The following is a 20,059-nucleotide window of genomic DNA, read 5'->3' as shown; positions in this document are numbered from 1 at the left end:
CACACATAAGACCTGAAAACATTAAATCATTAAGCTGCAGCTACACATAAATAGTATGTAAGCAACTAAATCAAATTTTTATTTTAAGAAATTAAAACTTTTATGGCCTCGCGGGCCACATAAAATAACATGGTGGGCCACAAGGGCTGTAAGGGTCTGCCCGCCCAATGCCACCACGATTGCTGCCACAGACATGGAGGTAGAGACATCCCCCCCAGCCACGCTGCAACATTTGCCTAACGCAAAGGCAGCAGCACCACAAACCTATTCCAACACCTGAGGAAAGCCTCTTATTACGTTTTTTTTTTTACAAACTTTATTGAATGTAACAATTCAATGCACAACAATTCAAAACAGCAGCAAGAACGGAACAAACCAGGGGGTTATTATTACAATTTACATGAGACATTGAAACTGACGCACAGATCGAATGTTTTAATTGCTTTCTTATTATCAGAGTTTCTTATTGTGTTCATGTATTGTTTGAACTCATTGATAAAGATGGAAAAATGAGGGGTATGATTTGTAACTTTGGATTTATGAATGTGCCACACATAAAAACAATAAAAGGTTAATGATGTAGAATTGTCCTTTTTTATGAGATGGACAGTGGGTGATGCCAAACATAACATTTTCTAAGTACAGGCGGAAGTCTGGGTCAATGTGGGCGGAAATGAAATGACAAACTTTAGACCAGAGAGTAGTGGAAAAGGGACACAACCAAAATAAATGTACAGCATCATCAGGGTATTCTTGACAAAAAGAGCAGCTTACATCAATATCTTCTTTCAATCTTTGCAGATATAGTTTGGATGGGTAGAATTTATGGATAAGTTTAAATGAGATTTCTTTCACTTTATTGGTTAAAAAGTATTTTGCTGGTATTCCAGATCTTTTTTCATTCTAATTGGTAAACTAAATCATTCGAATAAGAAACTACATAGGGAATGGAAACAACATCCTTCTGAAAGAGTGAGCAAATTTGGCCTATTTCTATTTTAGTTGGGTTAATTGGTAATAAAGTTAGACTCTGCAATGAGGAACTTTTGAAGAATGCAGTTATACTTAGGAATTGCTTTTAAAACAATGTTAAACTCCGTTTTAGGTATTTTGATGCTATATTTGAGACAGAGTTCTTCATGTGACATCAAAGATCCATTTGAGTCAAACAGCTGATGAACCAAAAGGATGTTTTGAATAAACCAAGATGGATAAAATAAAGATTTATGTCTATATGTAATGTCTTTATTGTTCCATATGTAGTATCTGTTTGGAGAAAAATTGTGTTTGTAAATGAGTGACAAGGAAAGTAACATTTGATAATGGAAGTCGGAAAGTTTTATTGGAATCTTTTGCAAATTATAGTTACAAAATAAAAGAAAGTTTATGCCTCCTAACTTGGAGAAAATGTAATTTGGTATGAAATTCCAGATTGAAGTTGGATTCCTAATAAAATGTCTTAGCCAATTTATTTTAAAGGTATTATTTAATGTACAGAAGTAGAAAGTTAAGACCACCCTCATCGTAAGATTTCATTACAACTGTTTTTTTTATTTAATGGTTTTTGTTCCTCCAAATAAAGTTAAATAGCATTTTGTCAATGGTTTTCAGAACTTTTTTGTCAACATTGAGGGATAAAGCTGCGTAATTAAGGCGGGAAATTCCCTCAGCTTTAGTTTGCAAAACTCTGGCTCTCAATGATAAATCTCTCTGGAGCCACTGGTTCAGCTTTGTCTTTGTTTTATTAATAATTGGATCAAAGTTTAATTGGCATCTGGCTTTTTTATCTTTAGAAAAGGTAATTCCTAGGTAGGTGATGGACTCTTTCACTGGAGTTTTGTAGATGGAGAGGACGTCGCATTGTTTAAGAGCAAATAATTCACATTTTTTTAAGTTTAAGCAGAGTCTAGAAGCAGCAGAGAAACATTGATCAAATCAATAGCTAATGGTACCTGTGAATGATCTTTTAGTAACAGGGTGGTATCATCAGCCAGTTGGCTGATAATGTCTGTGTGATCTTTTATTGAAATACCTTAGAAGACTGAGTTTTTTAGAGTCCGTGAGGAGCTGGTAGAGAGGAGGAATACATAAGGGGAAAAGGGGCATCCTTGCCTGACTCCTGAGACCTTTTATTACTGTTCTCCTTCACTCCGTAACACCAAACATGAACGCCCGATCCCCTTAGTGCCCTACTCGCCAATTTTAACTGCACCCCCCTTAGTACACACACCCCTCCCCCTTCAATATATACATTCAAACATAAACACACACACATGCACACAAACACCTTCTCAAGCACCCATACACGCACACACATTTTACAAGGAAGGTGGGACCTGGGTCCATCTGTCCCCTACCCCTTCCCTGGTGGGGGGTGTGGGCCCCTTGGCGATGGCGGCCGTGTCCCTTGGGTGCCGGCTCCCTGGGCCCGGCGGTGCTCTCTCCGCACGGTGGGGGGTTCATATTACACCTGAGCCGGGGGTGTTCGTGTCCCTGGGGGGTGGGTCCTGGTCCTTGCCCCTGGGCGCTGGGCCCCGCCAAACTTCCAACATGGCCGAGCCTGGTCGGGCCATATTTATAACATCCCTTGTGGGCCGCCCTTTTTTCCCCGGGGTTCCCCCCTCCTGGGCGGGGGCGGCGGGCCCCTGCCTTGCTCCTACCTGGACCAACCGTGGGCTGGGTGGGTGGCTGCCTGGAGTGCGGAGCGGGTCTCCCTTGGGGGGTCCTGGCTCGTACCTGGGGTCGGGGCGGGGGGATGCCCGGAACTCCTGGGTGGTGGTGGGGTGCTCGTCTGGGGCTGTGGGCGTCCCTCTCCGGTGGGGCCCTGCGTTGGGCTCTTCCGGCGCGGCGGGGGGCTGCTTTCCTGGCTGGGCTGGGGCGGCGCTCTCTTTCCCTCTGCGCCTCCCTGCTCTCTGGCTCTGGGGGCCTCGCGGCGGTCCTGCTGGCCCTGGCCTGGGTGGCGGTCTTGGTCGCCCGGGGGGCGGTTGTTCCCTGCCTGTTCCCGTGTGGCGTTGGGGGAATTCCGGCTGCCGCTGCTGCTGCGGCGGGGGTGTGGGTGTGGGGGTGGCTGGGCGCTCCTCCTCCTTCTTTTCACATTCCACCATACATTTTAGAAGAACATAAACACTCACCTGAGCACAGGTGTTAGCTCACCTTTGCATTAACAGTGTGCATGATTGAATGACTGAAATATTTCACACTAGTTGGTTTTAAGGCATAAGTATGCGTGTGAACACTATCTGTTTTGTGTGCATGTTGACATGTGGACATTTTTGCGGCTAGCAGGTGTGTTGATAATATTTGAGTGTGTGTGAACAGGCCCCGCCCTTTTTGTACTACATTTGAACCGTACCGTAACGATAAACAACCAGTAAACCTGTCTGCTCTATGCTGCTTCATGGTCTTACCCCCTTTCCCCTCCGATTATCACCCTCCTACCCCCCCCTCTCTCTAACGTCCCTCTCTCTTCTTCCCCTCTTTCCTTTTCCGTCCGGTCCAACACCAAAGATTTTCAAACATGATTGAAATTAATAAAGTTTGGCCTCAATTACAAAAGGGGTTTATTCAGACATACCTTTGGTTTGTCTGAAGATGAATAACCCCTCTTGTTAAAATAAAATATGTCCAACACAAGAGGCCCTCAGCTCTCATCTGTTTGCCTAGCTGTTGGACAGGACAAGTTAAAAAAAAAAAAAAAAAAAAAAAAAAACATGAACGCCCGTGCTCCCGCCACACTTGTGCGCGCTCTCACTCACTCTCGTGTGGCACACGCTCCTTGCTCCTACACACGCAGCGCGCTGACACACATCAGTGGCGGCTACTGGTCTCTCAGAGAGGGGAAGCTCATTTTCGACCCACATCATAAGATTATCTATTTATTTAAAAGTAAAAAAACAAGCAATTTCACACAGCAAATTTCAAAGAAATAGGTTGCAGCAGTTTTTATTTCGACTAAACTTGAGAAATCCACGATGGGATTGAGCGCGAATAGCTTCAGTGATTCCTTATAGTACAGAATCGCTGTCAGTCAAAATGAGATGCAGTCTTTCAACAGACCCTCCAATCATCACGCAGAAGCTCGGAGTCCGGGCCAGCCCACTCCCCATTCATGCCCAGAGACGCTGAGCGTCTGTGGGCCATAATCGTCCACGGGACATAATCGCAGCGTTTATCCAATGACCGTCTAGTTTTGAAGCGCTGAAAAAAAAAACGTTCAAAGCAGCCCCATTGAAGTCAATGGACGCTGGGCTTCTATAGGGAAATGCACTGTGATGCTGCGGGAATGTATGAGAAGGATATCGAGTCAGCCTATATGTAACTGATTCTGAAAGAACTCGTCCTTAAGATTAACGTTATCTAACACATTTTTATTCAATAAAAGGTTAATACAAAAGTACATATTTGACCATTAATTTTGTGACATTATAAGGGAAGCCGAGCTTCCTTTGCAGTCTTAAAGAAATCGCCACTAATACACACTCATTCTACAACACCTATATAGTTAGTTCATGAGGTAGTTAGTTAGTAGTTAGTTGTTACTTTTATTTGTTAATAAAGAATACTGTGTTGTAATTATTAATTATATTCATTTGTGAAGCGGCCACCGGGGGATTTTGTGTTCGCCGGGGGTGGGGGATGTGCGGTTGACCGCGACTCCTGCTGCTTCATCACCGCGGTGGGGTGGTAAAAAATCTCTCACTGTCACAGCTCTAGTTTATATTTTGTGGGACACAAAAAAAAGTGTGACTTCTCCAGTACCGATAGCAGAACCGTTGAGGTCAGATCTTTACGATACTGCGGTCTTGAAGAATGTTTGTTGCCCTGGGGCTCGTTCAATTCTGGGGCTCGGTACCCATCCCTAGATATGAGCTGTACTGTATTGTTATTCCTTTAGAAAATGGTGCTACTCTCAAGGTGAATGTTTCTCACCTTTTAGCCTAGACTACGACGTGTGACTTAAATCACAGCTGGGACTTTGATTCCAAGAGTGTGTTCATTTATTTATTATTCAGCCCAGAAATGGGGGTTACATTTGTCTTGCGCTTGATTAAATAAAAGCAACATTTGCTCAAAGTTGTCTGCCGTTTGTACTTATTGCTTTCCATAAGTGGAGCGGGGGGGAATCAGGAAAAAATCGGAAATCATATTTAAAAAAATTAAATCTGTGATTTTATTTTTTAGGCTATATCACCCAGCCCTAGTGTCCAAACTGACAGAGGCGTGGCTGCCAGGACGCGCCTACTGACCATCACCAGGACATTCATGTACGTTCACACACCAGTGGAGCCACACTGAAGGGAGGAAGTGTCTTGCCAAAGGACACAACAAAAGTTGACTGGAGGGAGTGGGGATCGTACCGAAGGGAATTGGATCATTGGCCGACCTACTGGCACCTGGCTTACTGCCGCTAAATACGAATTTTCCAACCAACAGTATGGCAACTTTTGGTCAAATTTCAATATTCTTTTCTTGCAGATCAGCAACTCTTCACCGTGAAATCAAAAAATGTTTCTTTAAAGGCAAAATAAGTGACAGCTGTGTCCCAATTCCTTCACTACTCATCACTTAGTGCACTATATAGTGTGTTCGCCATTTTGTCAATGTCTGAATCTACAATTCCAAAATTCAGTGCCCTAGAAATTTCACAGAAGTCTGAGAAAAACCAGTGTGCATCAATGCTCACTAGATTGGCGAATATAGACCACAATGCATTACGTTTGGGCCTTTGCTATTTGAAAAAAAAGGAAATATATTTTTATAAATCATCCAAGCTTTCATCATCAGAACACAGTAAATAGTCTTCATAAAATATCAATGTTTAAATACCCTCACTACTCATTAAGCCCCAAAAGACCATTGTAGTGCAGAAGTATTTATTAACCTATTTGGAAGCAATTCAAACACATGCTCACTACTTTTTTCCCCTATTTGCTGAAGTAAAAACGTCATCAATACAAACATTTTAACCCTTGTGCTATCTTAGATGACCCCACCCTTCCATTGATGTATTCTCCCTACCATGACAAAGGTGGAAAAATATGGAAAGATTTCATGTAATCCATGGACACCAATGAAGATCACAAATCATTGAAGAAAAAAGGTTCAGAGCACTGTCTAGTGGGTCTAGATGACCCAACTCCCAACGTTAAAGTGCCTAGGATAGCACAAGGGTTAACCACTCTCGCCAATCAGGAGTAAGCTCGTTGGAAGTCCACACACCTCCTAGCTGAACACAGGCTTCTTGAAATCTGTCAATTCATTATTTCGAACATTGGCATGAGACCACATACCTTTATTGAGGCATCTGATTGGCGGGTTTAAAACATGAACAAAGTGCACTACAAAGAAAACAACATGAAAGCAATTAGGATTAGCAAGAACATGTTTTGGCTTCTTGGAGCCAGTTCCAAACAGGAAGTACCCGCTGGCTCCAAGAAGTCAAAATCCCATAGACTTTTATAGAGAAATAAACAGCTGTTACTCAGTCATTCTATTGGTCTGAATACTTGCTGTGATACCTTTTCTTTAAACACGTTTTTGATAATTCTTATTTTTTTATATTTTTGCTGTAGTTCAAGTTATTCAAGTTATAAACTGACCAATTAGGTGCCGCAGTAAAAGTATGTAGTTGTTGTTGGCCCCTAGAGTGTTCAAAACGCTTTTTTAACTTATTGAGGTTGATAGGTCAGACGTTATTGTTTTCCTCCTTGTGTTCCTCAGCTGCTGTAGTTAGCTGTCTCTGCAGGAATGTTTGCTTCACTGTTCAGTTTAACCTCAGTGCTTCTGTTTCTGAGAAAACTGAATCCATGGTGCTGCTCTCTGTGCCTAGAAATACTACACTACTTTATTGTACTTTGGTTCAAATTTAAAATATATGTGCATTTTCAGGTGAAATTTTCAGTGAGAGAAAACCATTTTTAATATAAGGAGAGGCTTCAGAAAAGATTAAATGTAGATGAAAAAAGTGTGGCCCCTGAGCGGCGATGTCCCCTGTAGTATTTGTTGTTGGTGGTCCGCACCAGAGGAAAAGGTTTTGGATGGGTCCTTTCGTACTTCTGTCCAGCTTCTGCCACTGATTCCCTCATGGGTGAGGTCAATCAGGTAAGCGCTCTCCTGTAATTTTGTGGTTCAAGCAATGAAAAATGTTTTTTTTTATAACCATGCGGGCAGATACATAGTTTGTGCGGTTTCACAATGTCATTTTCTGCATGAAGAAGCAGCATCAGAATGCCCCTCCTCACACATCCTCGCCAAGATGGCTGCTGCTACTACTGCCACTGTGTCTGTGTCTCCCTTGACAGCTTCAGAAAATACTGATACACAGATCACTTACCTCAAAAAGGATATCCAGAAACTCTCTGATGAGTTGAGGTCGAAAAATGATCTGTTGAACTCTTTGCTGGACATAGCGCATCAACAGTCCATGCATATTGCCTCACTGAAAACGGCCCTGGGAGATACAGTTCACTGGGACCCTGACATCTCGCCGCGGCCTTCCTTGAGCTCCACACCTAAACCGCTTTGGACTGAGGTGGTGTGCCGCCGGAAGAAAGCCTTGGACCGCGATGACCTCGTACTTTCCAACCGTTTCAACGTCCTGTCAGGTCCAACATCTGATGACGTCCTGAAAGCGGCTCCTCCACTCCGCGGGAAAAACCCTCGCCCGGTCGCTTCTCGGACTGAGAAAGAAGGCCACCCGGCATCTGGAGGCCCATCTTACGCTAAACGCCGACAGCTCCTGAGAGACGCAGTGAGTCGACGCCCTGACACCCGCCGCGGGCAGAACGAAATCCATGTCACCTCGGGATCCAATAATGCGGGCTCTTCATCTGCGGTTGCGATCGGGGCGTCGGGTCCAGGGTTGGCGGCGTCCCCCCCTGCGACAGGTGTCGCGGCCTCCACCGTCACCTCTCCTCTTCCTGGTGTCTCACCTGCCTCAGCGGCCGCTACTCCTCGCCCACCAGGTGTATCGCCAACTCCCGCTTGTCCTCCTGCGGCGACGGGCCCGCTTACTTCGGCGGCCAGATCTGGCGGCAGTGGTGATCGCGCTGGCTCCTCCTTCCCAGGAGGTTCATCGGACACCTGCACGGCGCGGAGCTTGCATGTTGTGGGTGTTTCGGCCGCTGATAGCTCTCCTTCTCCCAGTTTGGCATTGAGCCATCATCCATCCGCCCCGGCCCCAGCCCAGTGTGTTCCCCCATCTTTTGCCTCACCTGTACCTATCTCTCAGCAGCATCCATTTTTCTATCCACAACCTTTGTTTGCCCCAACAACACTCTTGGTAGGAGACTCAATTATTAGGCGTTGTAGATTTTTTAATGCAACCACGCATTGCTTTCCTGGTGCTACAGTGCCCACCTTACTGGATAAACTTCCTGGACTCTTACAAACTGCACCTCCTACAATAACCAGAATTATCATCCATATAGGAACCAATGACACTTCACACAGTCAGTCAGAGCTGACAAAGTTGGATTTTTTGGATTTGTTTACATTTTTAGTCTCTTGTGGGAAATCAGTTTTTATTTCCAGCCCTCTCCCCACACTAGGCCATGGAGCAGAGAGGTTTAGCAGGATTTTAGCGCTCACCAACTGGCTTAAACACTCTTCCCTCTGCTACAATTTTGGTTTTATTGACAATTTCAATCTTTTTTGGGATCGCTGTTCCTTCTACCAACGTGATGGTCTCCATATAAACCATCTGGGAACTAAATTTTTAACAGCAAACATAATTTATGCTGTTCAGTCCTACAAACTTTATGATTGACAATCAACTCCACCTTCCAAATGTGTCAGCAGCTCCCCCCCTTCTAAAAAGATCCCTGTCATCATCAGGCCTCGCTTTCAATACCAGCCTATTTCCAGAGGATCCTCTCTTCCCTGCCTGATCAGCCTCCCCCTGCAAACCATTACTGTGGATAGTACTCAGGATTCCCTATGTGGCACCACTGAACAGCACAAACCTTCAGTCCCTTGCAAAGAACAAACACGGTTTGCTCTTTTGAATGCACGATCAATCTCGAACAAAGCTCATTATCTGGGTGACTTGTTCACATCTGAAAATCTTGACTTCATGGCCATCACAGAGACTTGGCAGCAGGAGCAGGACTACTTCCATTTAAATGAACTATGTCCCCCTGACTGCTCTGTTTTTGGAACACCTCGGGTTGAACGGCGTGGAGGAGGCCTTGCGCTCATCCACCGTAATTCCTTCCATTGCAGGCAAATGAAGCCGGATCATTTCAACTCATTTGAGCTCCAAATGACTAAGGTTGGAAATTTAGACTTCTTTTATTGTATTTTAGTCTATCGTCCCCCTGGTTCTGCTAGAGAATTTTTAAATGAATTTTCTGAATTTTTATCTATTCTTATCAAATTTGAAAAAGTTTTAATTCTTGGTGATTTTAATTTGCATGTTGATGACCCATCTTGTAAAGTAGCTTCTGAATTTTTAACACTCACTGATTCTTTTAGCCTAAAGCAACATGTTTCTAGTCCCACACACAACAAAGGTCACACCTTAGATCTTGTTTTTTCCATTGGCCTAGATATACGGTCTCTGAATGTGGTGGATGTTCATGCGACTGACCATTTCTGTGTTTATTTTAACATATCCAGTCATGTGTCCAATAACTCCCATAAAGTGGTATCTCAAAGGCGTATTATAAATCAAACTGTTGTTGAACAGTTTTCAAAACTGTTTCATCTTAATCTTATTGATTATTGTGACAATGTAGAAATCCTTATCAATCATTTTAATGGTCATTGCCTGACTGTTTTGGATATAGTGACACCCATGAAGCTTAAAACTAAAACATCTTCCAACTCTCCTCATCCCTGGTTAAATGAAGAGATTGCTGCTTTCAGAAGAACATGTCGCCAGGTAGAACGCTTGTGGAAGTCCACTAACCTGGAAGTACATAGACTGCATTTAAAGGAGATGACTGGGACATTAAATAATATGATTAAGCTCGCCAGATCTAAGTATTTTTCTGACCTAGTACATATGAACAAGAGAAATCCCAAAGTTGTCTTTGATACCATTCAAAACATTGTTTCACCCTCAGCTCCACCTGTACCTGTTTACACCACTGACGATTGCAACAGATTTTTACAATATTTTGTAAATAAGGGGAATGAGCTCAAATTAAACCTAAAATCATGCAATGAGAATACCACTATTGTAGCATCTTTAAACTACTCCTGGACTAACTTTTCTGCCATCTCAATAGACAATATCATGGTCGTATCAAAAAAGATGAAGCCATCCTCATGTCCCCTAGATATATTGCCATCATCTATGTTTTTTAAAGTTATCGACCTAATTGCCCCATTTCTTGTTAAAATTATTAATCTGTCTCTTTCCACTGGTACTGTCCCAAACTTCCTTAAACAAGCAGCAATAAGTCCCATCTTAAAAAAGCCCAACCTGGATCCATCACAATCCTCCAATTATAGGCCAATTTCAAAATTACCTATACTCTCAAAAGTCTTGGAGAAGATAGTGGCAGAACAGTTAACATCTTTTTTAAGCAACTATGAACTCTTCGATAAATACCAATCTGGTTTTAGAAAGATGCATTCCACGGAGACCACTTTACTTAAAGTTTCAAATGATATACAGATGGCTGCTGACTCTGGAAAGTATACAGTTTTGGTTCTTTTGGACTTATCCTCTGCATTTGACACTGTTGATCATAAAATACTGTTGGGCAGATTAGAAAATGAGTTTGGTATTGCTGGGTTTGTTTTAAAGTGGTTTACCTCCTACCTGACTAATAGAACATTCTCTGTCTACATAAATGGCATGCTTTCTGATACCGCTCCACTCCTACATGGTGTGCCCCAGGGATCTGTTTTAGGACCTCTTTTGTTTTTAATGTACATCTACCCTCTTGGAAAGCTTTTGAATAACTTTAAAAATGTGTCATACCATTTCTATGCCGATGATATTCAGCTGTACTGCTCTTTCAATGACACAGAACTCCACAAACTTACAGAACTACTAGATTGCCTTGCTTGTGTTAAATCTTGGCTCACGAGTAACAGTCTTCAGCTAAACTCAGAAAAGACAGAAACACTAATACTTGCCCCAGAAAACGAAATCCCAATAATTTCCCGGCATCTTGGTTCTTTGAGCTCCTCTGTACAGCCCTGTATCAGAAATCTTGGTGTATGGTTTGACCAGTCAATGTCTTTGGACCATCATTCCAGCCTTTTAATTAGAAACTGTTTTTATCATTTACGTAACATAGCAAAATTGCGGGCGTTCTTATGTAACTCAGTCTTAGAGATGGTTATCCATGCTTTTATTTCTTCTCGTTTAGATTATTGTAATTCTCTTTTTACTTGTTTTAATAAATCTGTTCTTAACCGTCTTCAGTTAGTTCAAAACACTGCTGCAAGGCTTTTAACAGGATCCGACAAAAGGGCACATATTACCCCCATTTTATCCTCCTTGCACTGGCTCCCAATCAAGTGGCGTATTGATTTTAAAATTCTAGTTTTAACCTATAGAGCTTTAAATGGACAGACCCCAAAATACTTATCAGACTTGCTCTGTCCCTACGCTTCCAGCCGTGCCCTCCGATCCTCAGATCAAAATCTTTTAAAGATTTTTAAGACAAAGTACAAAACCAGAGGTGACCGGTCGTTCCAGGGAATAGCCCCCAGACTCTGGAATGCCCTCCCTCTGTCCCTTCGTGTGGCCGACACCGTCGATTCTTTTAAAAGTCAACTGAAGACACTTTTATTCAAAAATGCTTTTAGCTGACTGGTTTTATTGTTACTTTTATTCTATGTTTATTTTTCTTCAATTTAGTTTTGCTTACATTATATTTAATTGATTGTTTTTCTGCTTTTACTGGGTTGTATATTGTTTATTGTTCAGCGCTTTGGGATTTTATCTGTGAAAGGCGCTATATAAATAAAACTTACTTACTACTTACTATTAAGATGTAATGTCTGATGATGTCACATGTCTGATGATGTCACATGAATGCTCCTCCTCCCATTAAGATGTAATGTCTGATGATGTCACATGTCTGATGATGTCACATGAATGCTCCTCCTCCCATGATGATGTAATGTCTGATGATGTCACATGTCTGATGATGTCACATGCCTGATGAATTCACATGCCTGATGATGTCACATGAATGCTCCTCCCATGATGATGTCATGTAACATCATCAGACACGTGACATTATCAGATATGACATAATCAGTTGGATATTATCAGATATGACATCATCAGACACGTGATATTATAGGATATGACATCATCGGACATGAGTTTAAAATGTATATATATGCTTTCAAAACCCCCTTCATGGAGTTGCTTTATGAATCTCTCTTTGCTAGAATATCAATTCAAGACCAAGAGAAAAAACATTTAAGACAATGAAAAGATTTTTAGGAAAGATTCGAAAGGTGTTTGGTAAGCCCACAAATAAAGTAACGCCTCTGAAAGCTTCTGAGCAACAACCCACAGCTGGTTGTTCAAAGGATTCACCAGAGAAAGCAGCTAATCAAAGCCCAGAGGAAGCAGATCACAGCGACACCTGTTCTCTTGATGTGACTTCATGGGATTTAGAAAGTGAAGAAGCTTCAACCACAAACACTTTCAAATTCAATTTGAGAGCAACAGTCTCTGACAGTGAAGCACCAGAATGTTCAGATTACATTTCACAAGTAATGAGGGAAACAAAAGACGTCATAAAAAAATCCCACTGTTATCAAATTAAAAGAGAGCAAATTCTAGCAATGACTGAAGACATTTTGAACACTGAATTTTTAACTATATCCCAGAATAATATGTCCTACAGGCAATTGATCCTTACTGATGGGATTATAGAAAGAAGGGTAGCAAAGAATAAAGTTGTATTTGAAATCTGGGAAGTTTTTGATTACTTATATTCTATTTATGTGGTCTATTATTTTGATAGAATCAAATACATTATTCAAAATGAATTCATGCCATCTAGAAACTCTGATTTACAACACATTCCATTTACAGACTTGACAGAAAGACTAGAGAAAGGTAGACGCACTCAAGGCAGCAAGGATTGGATAAAAAGGTTGATTACAGAAAATTATCGAAGTATTGAAAAATACCTACCATACTTTAATAACTATGAGTTCAAGGATTTATACACAGAATGCCTCATCAAATTTACTGTTAAACTACATGAAGGAGTAATGAGAAAATTAAATTCATCTGATGCTTTAGGTGAATCAGAGTCTTCTGCAGAGATTGAATTTGAAACTATTTCTCAGACTGAACTGTTCCTTGCTGAATCAGTGGAATCCATCTTGAAAGATGCGCTAGCACAAATATTTTTTCATCAACTGAATTATATTACCTCTGGCATCACTGACACTCTAGATGAGGTTTTCTGTAGTGATAGTTCTGTACCACGCAAGACAAATTTAGAAGCTGCGAAGCCAGAAGCTGACTACCTTAAGCAAAGAACACAGAGTGCCAACACAATTCTAATCAAAGCTTTAAAGAAAATAAAAAAGAGAGCCTCACGGCCAATACCTATAGCAAGAGTTTTACGTTACATATGCCGCTTTCGGTTATTGTTGAGGTCTTCTAATAACTGGGAATTATTTTTTGCAGAAAATATACAAACGTTTTCAAAACAAGAAACCTTGAGAAAATTGTACAATGAAACTCTATTGAAAATTATCTACTATCACCCAGGAATGAGCCATAAGAGGATCCTAAAACGGATAAAATGCCACCTTTTTCCTGAAATAGAATTAGAACGAAAAGAGAAGAGAGCTAGGCAAAAGGTCATTAGAAGTGAATCCTGTTTTAAATGCAATGAGTCAACAGAAAAAAGGAAGGAAATGATCAGAAATATGAAAGTAAGACAGTCCGTTCAGAAAGTGTTAACACTGGTGGTTCAGAAATTACTGAAGGACTTAGGCTGTGTGGAGCTGATAAGTAGAAAGATTCTGAAAACAAATGTAGATGAGAACATGCTGAAGGATTTAGACACACTCCATGAAAGGGTTTTCAAGGAACTCTGTGAAGAATGGGCAAGGTCAAGGACGATGCCTTCAATGACAGATATAGGAAGTGATCTGCTCGATGAAATGATTGCTTCACATTTCATTAAGTACATGGAAAAATCAAAGAAGAAGCCTTGTGTCATGAAATCCTTTTCTAAAAAGACAGAACGCCCAGAGAAAGAACCCAAGAGAAAATGGTGGAGAAGGGTGAAAAATGTCTTCAAAAGAAAATCTGGTTCTAAAACTGAATCTGGTCAGATGATCACAGAAGAGAAAATAAGAGAATCCATTCAGAAAGTGATGTTGCTGTTGTTTCAGAAAATACTGACGGACTCTGACTGTGTGAAGATCATTTGTAAGAGAATTCTGATCACACATAAAGATCAAATTGATCTGAAAGACTTGGACACACTTCATGAAGAGGTTTTCAGGAATCTCTGTGAAGAATGGACTAGGTCAGAGAGGATGCCTTCAATAAGAAATATAGGAAGGGATGAGCTCGCTAGAATGATTGGGACAAGTTTCATCAAATGCATAGAAGATCTACAAATGAAGCCTTGTTTCAGAAAAATTCTCAGGAAAACAATTGGAGGATATATCTCAGCTCTAAGTTGATTGTTCTAGTCCCTCCAGAACAGGAAATAGTCACCCCCTTTTTTATTTTTTAAGGTTTTTTGTGTCTTTTAGTTGTAGGAAAAATAAAGTTTGATTAGATTTGATTAGTAGGTTTAAAATTAAGCAGTTACTGGATTTGTCTGTTCTTTTATTCTTAAAAACATTTCCCTGTTTATCCATGAGGCTTTTTAATTCTTAATCTAAATCATCAGAACGGAGAAAGCCTCTCAGAAAACAAAGTTTTTAAGAAAAAATAATAAAAAAAAACATTTAAAGGCTTGAAGGCATTAATCATTAGAACTCAGTACTGAGGTCTCTTGGAAAATGATTGTCTTAAGAATAATATATACACAAAACTAAAAGGATTCAAAGAAGGGTTGGTATAAGATAAGATAAAGTTTGATATGATTAGATCAGTGTATTCAGTGTTAAACTTTACCTATCCACTTCATGATTACAAGCTGGCCACACTGTTGCTAACGGTGATCGGCTGAGGCATTCACTGGTTAACGGTGATGAACCACTCGCTGTTGCTCTCTGAATGATATTGTATGGTTTGTTGTTGTAAAACACCCTCAGACAGCATCTTGGTAATTCGCTGTTTAAGTCAAAATGCTATCTACACTTGTTTAATAAAGCTTTACAAAAACATCCCATATTATATAGGTTAAAATATATATTTTAGTGGTGCCCCCATGTTTTCACTCAAGGTTTATTTAATTATGTACAGTAAACCCCTGTTTTTCGCGGGGGTTACGTTCCAAAAAGAACCCGTGATAGGCAAAATCCGTGAAGTAGAAACTTTTATTTTTTTTAACTATTATTGTCACGGTGGAGGGGTGGCTCGGGAGCCGGTAGGACCCAGATGCAGAGGCGGAGGCACGTGGTTCAAGGGTAAGGGGTTTAATTATAAAAAAAAGCAATTGGCGTGGCGTGAAACATGAAACGAGAGCGTGGCGAGGAACAGGGAACTATACAGCATGACATGAACACCAAGACAGGAATAATGGACCAACACAGGAGGAAGGCAGAGACAAGACTTATATACAGACAGGGCAGACAAGACACAGGTGAACACGATCAGGGCAGATAGGGACCAAAGGAAGTAAAACTCAAGAAACAAGACAAGACAGGAAACCTTTCAAAATAAAACAGGAAACAGAACCAAACAAGACAGGACAAGAACTAAAGCGAAAAACAAGACACAACAAACTGAAACCATGACAATTATTATACAATTAAATACTCTATTATACATTGTAAAGAAAGAACAAACCAATTTACAGGCTCAAGCATTTGTTTCACAAATAAAAGTACTTTAGAAACCTTTTTTTCAACAAATAACCTCTGTACTGTACTGTCAAATAATAATTTTAATCATCGATGTGAACAGAAGACTTCAAATCGCGGAGATTAGCCCCGCCCACCGCGACCCGAGTGATTGAATTAAACGGGAGAAAATTTAAAATGATTATGAAAAAAAATACAAAGTACAGTGGGACAAATAGTGACTCAGGTGTATTACACTGCTCTTCAGACTTAGACGCTGCATCCTGACTCCGCTCTGCAATGTTGTCTTCTTCTGATGCCCGCGGTGCAGCTGTGTTTGTTCAGGAGAAGAACATAGTGATAGGCAGTTGTTGTTGCTCTTTTTTCTGCTTTGCAAAAAGATCCTTATAAACCGACATGCCACCATCAAGAGAATTTGCACGTAGTAATGAAAATTTGGCAAGCTGATTTACGTACGTGCACATATTAAACTGCAACGTTATTGACGCACAGGTAGAGAAGAAGCGGAGTGACTTTTTAGCCAATCAGAATGCAGAACACAATGCACGATGCAAATCCGTGAAGTAAACCGTGTTATAGCAAGGGATCACTGTATTTATCTATTAGCCTGTGCTTTAAATGAAATTCTGCCCTGTCACTTTAAATTGGCTGGTTCCTTTGCACTGTATGAACACAGCGAGACTCTGTTAGTCCTGCCGTGACGTGGCTTTCGTTTTAAAGAAGAATAGACTTCAAAGCAGCTCTGCTTGTGTACAAGTCTCTCCATGGCCGAGCACCAAAGTACATCTCTGACATGTTAGTGCCATATGAGCCATCTCGTACTCTGAGGACCTCAGGGACCGGCCTCCTGTTGATTCCCAGAGTCAGAACTTAACAAGGGGAATCAGCGTTTCAATATTCTGCAGCTAAAATCTGGTACAGCCTCCCTGAAGTCATAAGACAGGCCTCTTCTGTGTTCATGTTCAAATCTAGACTTAAAACATTTCTGTTTAGCCGTGTATATGACTGAAAGGTCCTATCTGCACTTTTCTTTCCTTTCCTTCCTTTATTTTTAAAACACTTTTCAAATTTTTTTTCCTTTTCTTTTAAAGTAAATTTTACGTTGATTATTTCTATGATGTATTGTGATTTTAATGCATTTTTCTGTTTTGTGAAGCACCTTGAATTACTGTACCAATTGTGCTATACAAATAAACTTGCCTTGCCTTGCCTTGCCTTAAAGGCATGTCAAAGCGCCCACAGGTCTGCTTGTAACGTATAACTGTAGGCTTATATGTAACTTCTAGCATTTAAATCCTGTTTTTGCCGGTTTAATGACAAAAGTCACTTTATTAGATTGGCATTCATTACCTGAAGCTTGGAATTGAATCGGGATGCTTGAGAAAAACTGGTGAGTGAAGCTGTGATGGAGGCAACTGGCGCGGGCGCCTGCTTAAATCAATCTGAAGATCTGTGAGGGAGCGGATGGAGTAATCGCATTTAGAGCGTGCTACGGCCAACCTCTTACTTTTCATACCTTTTCAGCCCTCATACGCTTTAACCCTTTCTACGTTTTTCCTATTATCACTTCTTAACATCATCACATCTGACAAAGGGAACTAAAATGCCGCCTAAAGGACAGAAAGCTATTGTTAAAGAGGATGCTAGTGTTAGCCCTAGCCTAACCCTTCATGCCATTAAAGCGCTACTTGAAGAAAACTGTGAAAAGCAGAGTTCAAGTCGTCCTTTGATGCGATTGACTCCAAATTAGACCAAAATAAACTCCTCCTGGATGATCATGACCAGCGCATCCATTCACTTGAGCTTGCCACTGATGATCTAAGCCAGCGTATCATGGATTTGGAGAACACCTGCTCTTCTCTCCGGGACGAGAATGCTAAGCTAAAGGCTAAGGCTGCCGATTTGGATAATCGCAGCAGCCGTCAAAACGTGCGCATTCTTAATCCGACTGCGTTTTTCTCCCAACTACTGCAAGGTTTATACGGGAAGGAAACCCTGCCATCATTTCCTGAAACAGACAGAGCCCACCGATCGCTAGCAGAGTCTCCTTATATGCAGATGACCTGTTGCTCTATGTCTCCAACCCAGCTCAGTCCCTTCCCTCTGCCCTGGCATTGCTCAGTCATTTTGGCAGTTTTTCAGGCTATAAGGTGAATATTAGCAAGAGTGAGCTCTTTCCAGTTAACAAAGCAGCACCAAACCTAGACTTTAATAGTTTCACTCTGAAAGTCGAGCGCAGTAGATTCACTTACCTTGGAGTCACAGTTACCCAAAAATATAAAGATTTTGCAGTTTATTTAAACCAAATCAAACTGATAGTCCGGCAGTGGTCTTCCCTATCAATGTCCTTAGTTGGACGAGTGAACTCTGTTAAAATGGTTATACTGCCTAAACTTATTTATCTTTTCCAAACTCTACGAATATGCATTACTGGCTCTTTTTTTCAACAAAGGGTAAACAACCTCGTCTAAATAAAATCTATCTCCAAAAAACTAAAATAGAAGGGGGGCTTGCCCTGCTGAATTTTCGCTTCTATTACTGGGCATCCAATATAAGAAATATTGTGAATTGGTCTTTCTACCATGACCACTCGGATTGTCCTAACTGGATAGCGCTCAAGCTTTGCCAAGACAACAATCTCTCGCTCCTGACCTTTGTTGGCTCTGGTTTGCCTTTATGTTGCATTGCATCTCTTAATAACCCTGTAGTTAAACACACACTTAAGATATGGTCTCAGTTTAGAAAACAGTTTGGCCTTCAAAGTTTCTCTATTTGGTGTCCTATTGCCATGAATCACCTTTTTAAGCCATCCACCATGGATCCAGGTTTCCTGCGATGGCATCACAGCGGTATCACTCGCATTAAAGATCTACTTATAGAGGATACCTTTGACTCATTTGTTGAACTGAAAGAGAAATTTGATCTTCTAAACTCAGATTTTTTCCGTTACCTTCAAGTACGTCTGTCATGACATCAATGACGTGGCAGACCCAGTCGCTGAAACCCGGAAGTAAACTCAAACCAGGAAGTCTTGGAACGGATTTATTTTCAATGTCCAAGAATGAATTAATAATAGATTTTGGGATGATAGTAAGTAGGTCTTGAGGACCGCCGTCGGTGATGGAGCCGGAGTCTTGAGGACGGCGTTGTGGAGGATCGGCGAGCGTGGCGGAGGACTTGAGGAAGCCACAGCTAGTGAGAACTGAGCGTGGCGAGGATGACTTCGTGGCAAGAGCAGGATGAAGAGAGGAGCTCTCGATGAAGAGGAACCAGCGATGCCCGTGGGGAGGAACCTGAAGACGAGTGACAAGGCGAGGTAAGTAAATAGCCAGACTTGAGGTACTTAGCTTAACATGGCCAGACATAAGCACCGGAGTGTGTAACGAACTGGCGATGAATGCTGGGGTTGGATCTCCTTAAGAAGGCCGGCAGGTGATTAGGTGAAGAAGTGCAGCTGGCTCCAATCAGCAGAGCAGACGAGAGCTGGGAGGGGGGGGTAGGCTGACAGAGGCACCATGACAACGTCATTTCTTTATTTCACAACTACCACAATTCTCAACTACCACAGAAACAGAAAAAACTGACAAGATTTTTTCACTAGATCCATCCAGGAGGGGTCTTATTTCTAAACTGTATAACATTATGTTGGACCTTAAATGTCCCTCTGTGGATAAATTTAAGATGGCTTGGGAAGAAGATATGGGCCTCCCTATATCAGATGATACTTGGGTTTCTGCTCTTAAACTTGTAAACTCATCTTCATTTTTTGCTCAACACCAACTAATTCAGTTCAAGGTGGTACATCGGGTCCATATTTCCAGGGTAAAGCTGGCCTCTATGTACCCCACAGTTATTCCACTATGTACAAGATGTAATCTTACAGATGCCTCTCTGTATCATATGTTCTTTTCATGCCCATATTTGAATGTATATTGGAGGAATGTTTTTGACACAATGTCTCATGTATTTAACACTTATTTAAAACTAAATCCATTAACAGCCATTTTTGGGGTTGTGGAGGAACAAGCTGTTTTAGGTACTGCCAAAAAACACTGTATAGCCTTTGCATCACTCCTGCAAGGACGTGCCATACTGCTGAAATGGAAAGATACCTTTACCCCGTCTCATTCAC

At 41.3% G+C, this 20,059-nt stretch overlaps 1 protein-coding gene across 2 annotated transcripts in view; it reads left to right on the top strand.

Annotated features, from left to right (window-relative positions):
* Positions 1 to 20,059, top strand: part of niban2a (niban apoptosis regulator 2a) — a 98,926-nt gene that overhangs the window by 5,513 nt on the left and 73,354 nt on the right. The window contains exon 1 of one of the 2 annotated variants that reach the window (XM_004075107.5): positions 5,180 to 5,264. The exons of the other annotated variant lie outside the window; for it this stretch is intronic. The gene's annotated coding sequence lies outside the window, so the exon portion shown is untranslated. Of the gene's footprint in view, positions 1 to 5,179; positions 5,265 to 20,059 lie in introns of those variants that run through there. 2 annotated transcript variants of the gene reach the window in all.

The sequence above is a fragment of the Oryzias latipes genome, chromosome 12 (genome assembly GCF_053564925.1).
Source record: "Oryzias latipes strain Hd-rR chromosome 12, Olatipes_Hd-rR_3.1".
Classification (NCBI taxonomy): domain Eukaryota; kingdom Metazoa; phylum Chordata; class Actinopteri; order Beloniformes; family Adrianichthyidae; genus Oryzias; species Oryzias latipes.
The sequence above is the reverse complement of the archived record's forward strand: the minus strand, read 5'-3'. Positions and strand labels throughout refer to the sequence as shown.